Consider the following 12,167-nt stretch of genomic DNA (forward strand, 5'->3'; position numbering starts at 1 on the left):
AATGCTAACATTACTATATGCCATTATTATCTATATCATTATTCTCGCTACATATCAAGATACATATTCCTCGTTGGAGAGACATTTGAACAAAGTGATTAACACACTGCTTTTTGAATTTTCTGTTGACATCCTACCATTAAAAACATGAAAGAACTTCAGAAATAGTGTATGATTCTGAAAGTAACATTAAAATAATATGACAAAATGGACAAAATCCGTGTTACTAGACAACAAATTTCTCGTGTAGAATTCCATAGCAATGTTTGCAAATAACTTTTAAAATGAAGCATATTCCAAATTAACTGCCCTAAGTTTATTGGGACCTCCAGTTTCCCCTGCCTCAATATACGCATGTTTGTCATTGCATTAGTCACTTTTCAGGAGCATACACAAGAGGAAGGATTTCTTTGGGTGGGTGGCTTCAGAGATTTCAGTGGACAGTGAGCTGGCGTCCAGGCAGAAACATCATGGTGGACAGGTCTGATGGAGGAAAGCTGCTCACTTCATCCCTGCCATGCAGAGCGTCCCTGGCAGTACATTCGGCCACAAACCCACCACTGGATTCTTCGGCCACTGATGTGGTACCTGTACAATCCCATTATCTTCAGATAAATGACACTTCTGAGAAGTGCTTTAAACAATAACAGCCATGTTGAAATTCTAAGATCTCTAATCACTCAAGAGAAGCTTTCCAATCTGGTTGTGCTCACAACAGAGCATGAGTTATATGAAATTTATAATTCTGTGAGATTTATAATTGTTAAAAATTTTGACATCTAAAATTAACGATAATTTTTCAAAATTTATTAGGATATAATTGAAAACTAGAAAATACATATATTTAAGGTACATTTTAAAGGGTTTAACATAAGCACATACTGTGATTTGATCATCACAAACAAGCTAGTTAACTTAATCATCACTCTACATGGTTACCATTCCTTTCTTTTTTTTTTTTTTGGAACCAGGGATCGAACTCAGGAACTTGTGCTTGCGAGGCAGGCAGCGGCACCACTGAGCTAAATTCCCTAGCCCTACCATTCCTTTTTGTGTGGTGAGAACAAATAAGATCTACCCTCAATAAATTTCAAATAACAGAACAGCATTGCTAACTATGGTCCTCATGTACAGTCTTCATGATGTACAATAGATTTCCAAAATTTATTCATGCTGCATTACTAAAATTGCATTCCCTCTGACATCGAAATTTAATGGAAAACAGGTAACAAAAATTTTGAAATAAATGACATTTTTATTGTTTATCCAAGGGCCACAATAATTTTCAGATATGGACATTTGTCATTCAATTCAGTTCTTTAAAATATTCTATCCAGTCTATTTTAATTCACATTGAAAACATAGTTTAAATACCTCTTTGTATTTGTAGATTTATTGTTAAGTAATGAAGAAAGTATATTTTACTTAAAATCTGGGGTCTAATTCATAATGTTAAGGTTTAGATACACTTTAAACACTACTTAATCTCTTGCACATGGTCTTGCAAATGTGAAAGAGCAGCCTCTATGCCTCAGTTTCCCCAATGTGCATGGTAGCTCTGATGCCCTCAAATAGTGTCATACATAGGTTTGCATGCTCAAAAAGAGAGGAGAATCACATAGGACCAGGCTTTCCTGGAAAAGCCAAGGAACTCCCAGGGCTCAGGCCTGTGGCTCAGCACAGCTGTGGCCAGGGCTGACTGCGGCTCCCTGAAGGCCGTGGACCCCCTGAACCTGTGCTGCTGAGCTCGCAGAGCAAGCTTGCTGTGTGCTCCACAGCAATGCTGCCTTCCCTGACCACAGTGTGGCAATTTCAGGTAATATTAGTGCAGTTATTCCTCTAGAATGTCATGGGAAAATACCGATTTTCTGTCCAGGGTATTTTCTGAAGACACTAGAATTATCTCAGAATTTATCTTTAATCTTCAAGTACTCTCAAAGCCTTTGCATGCAGGTTATTTCAGGTTCGATAAACAAACAGAGCTCCATATTCCTGCCAAATACAAAGACTGTCAGCAATGACTATGTAATGCAATGGAACATGACTTCATTTAAGGATTTTACTTTAACCAATGATGACAAATATTACTTTTGTTGCTCAGGGAAAAAGAAAAGAATATTTGACTGGGATGTTTCCCATCAGAGACGCTCAGCTCCCAGTTCTGGAAATTAGTAAATAATCACACCTCCTTCTCATTCAAAGTTGCTGAGTTCTCTGTGGCTCTATTTGCATAGCTTTAGTAGAAAGCAAATTGCAGAAATTACCCATTTATTTGAGAATGTCAGTAGAAAAATAAGTAAATTCAGAACTTTTGGTGCAAATGAAACTTTCTGATTTGTGGCTAAGTATGGCACCCCAAATTAATAATACCTAAAGAGGGTGTGTACTTGCTGCAGGTGTTTCCATCTTTATTTGTATTTTAATAGCATTAAGAGACTATAAGTATTTTCTCCCTACAGATTATTGTACTGTTTTGAGGACTGAAATCACCTACACTTCAGCCTCACTCTGGCATGTATTCTGTGAAACAGAAAAAGGTACATGCTGCTGATGTCTTATTGCTCAATTATGAAGCAAAAAAAATGCTCCTTCATGTATATTGCAAGAACAAAATTGCTCATACATAATAAATCTGGAAACAGGTCCTACTGATGTTGGTAGAATTCACATGCTAAAAATCTGAGCTTTTCATTAATTGTCTTTAAAAATGCAAAAACCTATATTGGACCTGAATCACTGATGAAGACTATTACTTGGTAAAATTAAGCTTAAATTAAGAATTATGCTCACTGAAGAATCATATTAGGAGAGAGTTGAAAGTGAAAATGTTTCTTAAAAAGATAAATGCACATCTTACTTTATTTAATTATAATAAACTAGATCACAGATACAACCAGACTCTCACATCAAAGGAATAATCTTCCAAATTCTGAAATTCTGTTTTGCAAAATTGCATAAGAGATTACAGTGGATTGTAGTCATCTTTCAAGAAGTTCTTTCCATGGACTAACGTAAAGTTTTATTTATTGCCTTATTATTGCCTGTTTGGCTCGAAGCAACTTCCAAGAGAATAACATCAGCTGATTTTTTTTTCTCTGTGTGCTCAAAGAGATAATGAAAGTCTCTCTTTTAGTCATGCAAATTACCAAAGACCTGCAGGTTCATTGGCCTGAACAAAATTAGGCTGGGTTTAAAATGGAATGTAAGGTAGAAAAGATATGTCTACCATTGAGATTGTGGCTCCAGAATCTATATTCAAGCTATCAGTTACTTTACTGACATATCCTTCAACATTCCAGTCAATTCCTTTCCCATACTTTTTTCCTACAGCTATGTCAAGATTGTTTTTATTTTTATTTGTTTATTGTCTGTTCTGTTCAATAAAATTTTAACTCAGTAGCTGCATGCACAGGCCAATGACCTGGCTTGATATACTGAAAAGTGAAGTAAACAAGTAGAGTTATAATCTTGAGTCATTCTCATACTTTCTTAAATGTTTGATAGTTTTATTCTTCAAAGATATACAGGTACTTTTCACTCTGAGAGAAGAATTCATGCTTCATTTTTTCTGTCCTTTCAAAATTATGTATTTTTTCTTGTCCACGTATACACAAGCATGTTGTATGACTGCTAGATGTTCTATGAGGAGGAATTTGTCATGGCCCTGTAGGATCAGGGGAATGCAGAAGGGACCCCAGGTGTAAGTGAGTAAGACGCTATCCCTTTTTATCTCAGTGGAAGCAGATAAAATACTCTAAATTTTATATTTCTTTAGAGTCTGGAGGAAGAGGAACATGAGAATATTTCATTTATAAAAAGAAGTTTTTAACTTCTACCACTCGAAGCATAAGTGACCTGAATCCCCACCCTCTGAAAGGTCTTTCACTTGAGAAGCTGCTGGTTGTGACGCAGTCCACATGGCAGTCACAGCTTTATCCCTGGATCTGCCTGAATCACCCAAGGGCTTAGGGTTGGGATTGCACCATTTTGGCTTTTTGCCCAATGGCTTTTATCAAATCCATTTTAGTTTTAGGCTACAACCCAACACTGGAGGGTATGAGAAGAGAAATAGAAACTCATAGTTAGAGATGGTGCCAAAAGCACCCTGTGGTCTTTATGAGCATCTTTATTAATGAGCCACAGAAGAACTCTTACTTGGGTATTTTAGAGAAAGCTCACGCTTATTGGGTACTTGTGCTTGGTGTTGGAATGTTGCAGCTAATGACTTTTTCTGGTTTTCCTCTCAGAAGTTCTTTATCTCATGAATCTTGGTAATTCTGCAGTTGTCTGCACTCCACTATTTTGTATTTAGCAAGCTTGGAATGAATTTTGGCCTCCATTCTAGTCATTGTACACAAGTAATACTTTGTTTTCTTATCTGTCAGCAAAACCTTTGCTTTATCCTATTCCTAATTTCCCCTTCATTACCTCAACTATTTATTCTATTCTTTTTCTCTATCTTTGTTTTACTCCTCAAACAAACAATCCTCTGCTGTTAGAGATCTGTACAAATGCATTCAAGACAAGTTCTTAGCAATGTTTATAGCATCACCTGTGACCTCTCAGCGCGCAGGTTTGCTACCTCAATTTTCACCTCTTATGTTAGTAACTCTGGCTCCGCAATGCTAGGACCACCCCCTCAGTCTTCCTGTCTCCCCTCTCCATGGCAGCTCACACACGCATTCTCCTTATTGTATCTTCCATAAACTTCAACTCATAATTAGTACACTTTCCCAAGTTCTCCCCACAAACCAGCTATCAAACTACGAACTATGTGTGTTATAAAAGCGGAGCTTTAGTCTATTTTCTGACATCTGAGAGACATTTGGCATATGCTTGTCATATGGAGCTGGGTGACTGAATGCATATATGAGTGCACTGCTGAACATTGCAGACGCTATGGGAAGCACTGCAGTTTTACCAAAATGAGATCAGAAATTGATTGCGTGATTGCCCAAACTGACCCTCTCCTTCAATCTGTGGTTTAAAATGTATGAAAGTAATGAGGAAAATGGAATAATTTTTGAAAGTACTCGATTCATATATTCTGAGATAATTTATCTGACATCTAAATCAAAAAATAAAACACAAATATAGATGGTGGGCTGGGGATTTAGCTCAGTGGTTCCTGCGCCTGTCTTGCAAGCACAAGGTCCCAAGTTCGATCCCCAGTACCAAAAAAAAAACAACACACAAACAAATATAGGTGCTGTATTGTGAATGTGCACGTATATGGAGGGTTTAGTTTTCTGAATCCATTTGCTTTTAAGTTTTCTTAGATTTTTTCTAAGAGCTCACCACGACCCCACATTTTAATACTTTTTAAATTTCAAGTAAGTCATTAGAAATGTGTTGTTGAATAAAAATTAAAATCTTTAAATGCCAAACTAAAACTTTTGACTGCAGTCAATGCCACTGCACTGAGATGATTCCTGTAAAATAGACCTCAGATTCTTTCTATAGACTGCAGACCTCTACACAACTTTCAAATTTCCCAAAGACTCTAGCACTCTCTTTGCATATATGAATGGGTAGATTAGGCTAATAGGAAAATTTAAAAGAAAGATTTCTTTTAAAAGCATTCAAGAAAGGTATGAGTGTAATAATGTGTTGAAAAAATGTGATTACATTTTATTATATAGTTTTGAATTTTGCTCTAAATTTGATACATGCTAAATATGATATATAAAAATTTCATGTCATGTAGCTTTCCAATCTCATCTAATATACCCAGAACTCAGACAGTAGCTACTTAATTATCAGGTTTGAACTCACATAAGCTTACATATTGTTTTATATCGAAGAAAATTCTTTCACAAACTTTGCAATTTAAAAGTAAATGGAAGTATAGGACTATGTATATATATATGTATGAAAGTACTATTCAGCCTTTAAAGCCAGGAAATTTTGAAATAAATGACAAGATGGCTATGAACTTTGAGAAGATTATGCTCAGTAAAATAAGTCACAGAAAGACAAATGCTGTATGATTCCACTTATATGTATTCTCAAAATTGGTCAAATTCATAAATTTGAGAAGTAGAATAGTGTTTGACAGTGGCTGGCAGTGGAGAGAGAAAAGAGGAGCTACTGATCAAGAAATATAAAGTTTCAGGTAAGATGAGTAAATTCTAGATGTCTGTGGTAAAATATAGTACCTATAGTCAGTGATGCAGTACTGCACCCTTCAAATGTAAGAGGTAAATGTGTTAGTCGCTTTTCTCTCGTTGCTGAGACAAAATACCTGACACCTGAAGTTAGAGGGGAAAGAGTTTATTTGGCTCACAGTTCATAGGGGTTTCAGTCCATAATCGGCTGGCTCTGAGGCAGGGACTGCAGAGAAGCATCGCAGAGGAGAAACAACATGGCACGCATGAGGTAGCAAAGGCAACAAGGGACCTTCACAGGGTCTTTCTGCTCCTTTTCTCTTATTCAGACTGCAGGGATTAGGGCGGTGCCAAACCGATCACTCACGTGTAATGGTTTAGTGATCACATGCTCTCAATCCTCGCATCACACATTCCAGATTTAGCTACCTTCAGAAAAGACTGCATGAGGCTTTAGGGGGACATCTAGACACAAGCCACAACAGGAGATAGCTTATGACAGGTTTTCTTACTACAATAAAATGGAATGGAATATTAGTATAGTGGCAAAAATCGATCATTGAAAATTTTTTTACTTACTATATATATATATATATATAGCAAATTTAAAGGAAAATGTATCATGTTATGTCCACTTATTTATGTTTATTTGTGGTACATATGTTTTCTTTATTTAAATTTTATTTATTACTAGACATTTGCAGCATGTGAAATTTACGTTCCTCTTGTGGAACAGGTACACAATCTTAATATATCTTTACTCCTTCTATGCCTGTTCCCTCCCTACCCACCTCCATCTTTTCATCTCTAGATCCCCTTTCTCTATTTCCATTATTATTGTCATTATTTTTTTACTTTTGCTGCATATTTGTGATATAATGATTACACTATATCACATTATATTATATATTATACATTAATGTAATATATATTATATATTACATTATATTACATTGTGATATAATGATATAATGATTACACCCATATAATGATTACATTCATTGTGGGTATTTGGTACATGTATATAGCACATCTTAAATCTTTCCCCTCACCTTCAGGGTCTTGGACCCCTTCCATTTTACAAAAAGATCTATCTCCCTGATTCTTTCTATCAATATTTTATGTTGTTCTTTATTTGTACTTTGCATTACTAAAATGAGAAAAACCATATACTAAAAAATACTAAATGAAAATTTAGCCATGCATAAATGTTTTGATTTTGTTTATGTGATGATATATTAACCCATTCTTTGTTCATATGCCAGTATATTAATAAAATATGCCAAATGTAAAAATCACAGATATTACAAGTACATAATTAAAACCTTAAAGAGTGGAGTTGGGGATTTAGCTCAATGGTTCTGTCACCTGCCTCGCAAGCCCAAGGTCCAAAGTTCAATCCCGGTATCAAAATAAAAAATAAAAACCATAAAGAGTGATGATAGAGTATTGTTGCTGCAAAATTTACATTTTATAAATGCAACAACTAATGTTACTATATGAAATTTATATGTGTAATGGCACAATTATTTTGTCAGGAATACTATTGTTAAATATTTCTTTTTATCAGTTATTTGAAAATTGAAACATCCAGCAAATTCTATTTAATATGTCACTAACTACTAACCATGCAAATTGAATCATTACTGTGTGTAAGTAATTATAGGAGTATAATTAAGAAATTTAATAGAATAGATGTTAAGACCTATATAAGATCCTTGAATCTAGAAACTAATTACATAGATTAACTCTCCAGTATTAGTGAATATTTGTGTTTTCAAGTATATTTTCTTTCAGCCTTTGTAATTAAGGTACAGAAAGCAACGTGTGAAATTTATATTGTTTTAAATTTTGTGTTAAATGTGTCAGTTTTAATGAAGTGAAAGATAAAATGATCTTATGTGCACAAAAACCCAAATATTCCAAAAGAAATCTATGAGATATAATAAATGAATGCAGCCTTTGAGGGTTACAACATCAACATGCAAAAATCTATTTTGTCTTTAAGCATCAAAAACAGCACAGACATTTTAAAGACAGCATTTACAATAGCATCAAAAGAAATGAAATACTCAGGAACAAAATAAATGAGGGTGAAAGATTTTAACAATTGAAACTCAAAAGCTATTTCTGAAATAAAGAAGACAAAAATAAATGGAAAGCCATGCCAAGTTTGTTTAATACATAAAGTTAAAGTTTAGATACACTTTAAACACTACTTAATCTCTTGCACATGGTCTTGCAAATGTGAAAGAGCAGCCTCTATGCCTCAGTTTCCCCAATGTGCATGGTAGCTCTGATGCCCTCAATCAGCATCATGCATAAGTTTGCGTGCTCAGAAAGAGAGGAGAATCACGGAGGACCAGGCTTTCCTGGAAATGCCAAGGAACTCCCAGGGCTCAGGCCTGTGGCTCAGCACAGCTGTGGCCAGGGCTGACTGCGGCTCCCTGAAGGCCGTGGACCCCCTGAACCTGTGCTGCTGAGCTCGCAGAGCAAGCTTGCTGTGTGCTCCACAGCAATGCTGCCTTCCCTGACCACAGTGTGGCAATTTCAGGTAATATTAGTTCAGTTATTCCTCTAGAATGTCATGGGAAAATACCGATTTTCTGTCTTGGTATTTCTTGAAGACACTAGAATTATCTCAGAATTTATCTTTAATCTTCAAGTACTCTCAAAGCCTTTGCATGTGGATTTTGTCAGGTTCAATAAACAAACAGAGCTCCATATTCCTGCCAAATACAAAGGCTGTCAGCAATGACTGTATGTAACAGAGTGGAACACGAGGCTACCTAGACCTCTCAACAGAGACAGGACTGGGTCAGGAGAGTTGAAAGACACAGTCAAAGGAATGGGTTGAAGTCTCACTTTACACAAGACACAAAAATTAACAAGCTGGGTAAAGATTTGAATAGAAGATCAACAATTATAAATCCAGAATCTATGAAGAACTACTACAACTGGACATTAAAACAATCAAAAAACCTAATTTTTAAATGGGTAAAAGATGTGAATAGATAGTACCCCAAAGTTGATACATAAATGTTCATCAAGCATATAAAAATAATCAATGTCCTCAATTACCATAGAATTACAAATCAAAAATTTAATGAGATATTACTGTATACCCATTAGGAAAGCAAGTATTAAAATAGAGTAAAATAATAAGTGTTGGCAAGAATATGGAGAAGTTGGAATCACTGTGTACCGTTGGTGAGATTGTCAAATTGTGCAACTCTTTTGATTCTTTTGGGAATCAGTCTGAGGCTCTTCAAAGAATTTAAAATAAGAAAACAATATGATCCAATAATCTCACTTCCGGTTATTTGTCCAGAAGAATTGAAAACAGTGTCTGGACAACTTATTTGGACATTGTATTCATAGCCATACTATTCAGGAGAGTAATAAGACAGAAGCCACCCACTCACCCATCAAGAGATGAAAGGTGAACAAAATGTAGAAAGTTATTACACATACAATGCAAAACTGTTCAGTCCAAAATGGAAGGAAATCCTATTCCATGCTACAACATTTATAAATTTTGATAATGCTATGCTAAGTGAATGAAGCCATCACAAAAGACAAATGCTGTATAATTCCATTCCTATTAGGAATTGAAACTAGTCAAGTTCATAGGAACAAAAAACAAATTCATAGCGACAGTAGTTACCAGGTTCTTGCGGGGGGAGAAAAAAAGAAGAGTTGTTGATTAATGGATAAGGAGTTTTATATTTCCAAGATGAAAACTTTCAAGAGGTCTGTCCCTCAACATTTACTAAGTATATTTAACAATACTCAACCACACACCTGAAAGAGGTTAAGACAATAAAATGAGGTATCTTTAATAGGCTGTGATATTATTTTTATATTTATGTATCTCCAGTGTTTTTCTGAATTCAAAATCACTAAATTATCTTAAAATATTCCATAATTTTAGTGAAGTAGAAATAAACTTTAGCTCTATGTATAGAGATATCAATATGTAAAACATGACAGGCTGCTGCAGATCTAAAATAAACTCAAGTAAGAATGATGAAGTCTGCTGCACCTTAAATTAGCCCTCAGTTACAAGGAGAGTCCGAGATTCTTACCAGTCCTCATTTCTTAGGAAAACACTGCAACAGACCTGAGCTTTTATAGTTCATGTGAAAAGCCTGAGTGGCTCATAATCCAGAAGTATGAAGAAACTACATGTAAACCTGATATCAAAAGCATAGAGAATTTAACTTTTCCTCGTGCACTCAAATTCTGTTTTAAAAATTAGCATCAGGAGGGGCTGGGAATTTAGCTCAGTGTTCCGCCACCTGCCTCACAAGTGCCAGGTCCCAAATTCAATTTAAAAAAAAAAAATTAGCATCAGGAACACTTAAAATAGAAGTGCAAATAAAAAAATGTGTAACGCATTTGTTAAAAACTGCACCCCACTTGGACTCCTGGACTGACTGTCTCAGTCCCGACCTGCGAGGTGTCTGCTCCTCTCTGGACCTTCCCAAATTTCTTGGTCTGAGGCTTAGGCTTGCTGTTATCCTTACTTCATCAAAGACTGACCCAGGCCGAACTTGGTGTTTGTGTTTGATCTCTATCCTTAAACCTTGTGGCTTGGTCTCGGGTTCAACAGTCAGGGCCTTTGCCTCCCTAGCAGTGGATGTGGAAGGATTTGGTTTTCTCGTAAGAGTCTTTTTTGTCTGTGACTTGTGCTCTAGCATTTTGGCCATTCTTTTAAGATTATGGTACACAGTGTATTAACTAATATTATTCTTTAATTAATTTGTTATGAAATTTTGCTCTATTTTTTCATAGAAGACTTTTGAAAAATATTTTTATTAACATTTATTTATATTATATTGAAATAAAGTTTTTTGTAATTAAAAAACTGCACCAAATCAAATTTAGCTACAAATCCCCAAACAAATAATCAACAACTTAACTTCATATTGAAAACTTGAAATTATAATTAAAATCAGTTTCCCTTCAGATAATTAGGAATTTGTTATTCAAAGGTTGAGGCACATTTTTGTTTTGTTGTTCAGTACTGGAGATTGAACCCAGGACCTCCACAAAGAGCTATTATTCTAAATATTTTATATTGAGTTATTAAGTTTTATCATCCTCCTGATTCAGCCTCCCAGAATACTGGGATTAGAGGTGTGCACTACCACACCCAACTGATTTTAAGGATTCCTTAGATAAATTTTGTTCCTGAAAAGGACTTTGCAGGAACAGCAGGAAACTGAAACAATGAGCTGCTAAAACTATATGGAAAATGGAGAAAAATTAAAATAAAATGTTCTGATGAAAGCCTGATATTTGAAGCCACATTGTTTTGTACTTCCTAATTTCTTAATGATTTGGCAAGAATCAAAGCTCATTTAGCAGCATTTAAAACTGCCTCTTTTAAGGAGTCTTCTGTGCGGCCATACCACACCCCCAGTACAAAGGAACAGAGCCACCCCCAGGGATGAGGAGGAGCCTTCCAGGCCACCATACCACTGCCCCCAGCACATAGGAGCAGAGCCGCCCCTGGCGCTCAGGAGGTGAGCCACACGGGCACCAGCAGCACATCCCCTCCATGAAATGAGAAGTCACATGAACAAATTTCAAAACCAGACTTCCAAATCACTTAAAGCAACCCTAAAGGGAAATGAGATGGAACAATCTGATACTCAACCACCTGGACTCACTAAACTAGCAACAAAAGAGACTCTGAAAAAAATGAAATCAGAAATAATTTCTCAGATAACAGCAGAGATTGTGCCCATAGTGCAAGAAATGACTAATAAATCTAGAGAGGACAAAGATTTAAAAAAAAATAGAGGAGCTGAGGAACATGATGGAATCCCAACATAGGAAACAAATGGAATCTGTAAAACAGATACAAACAGATTTCCAGGAGATTAAAAACTCCATTAAAATTTTATGTAGCAGAATGAACCAATGTGAGGACAGAATTCAAATATAGAAGATAAGGTTGCAATTAGTGACCAGGAAAAGAACAATTTCTTTAAAATAGTAAGGGGCCACAAGAAATCAATCCAGCAGCTGCTAGATGATGCAAAGAAGAAT

The sequence above is a fragment of the Heterocephalus glaber genome, unplaced genomic scaffold, assembly GCF_053883595.1.
Source record: "Heterocephalus glaber isolate CG9 unplaced genomic scaffold, H.glaber_assembly_v1.0 deba00001465, whole genome shotgun sequence".
Taxonomy (NCBI): domain Eukaryota; kingdom Metazoa; phylum Chordata; class Mammalia; order Rodentia; family Bathyergidae; genus Heterocephalus; species Heterocephalus glaber.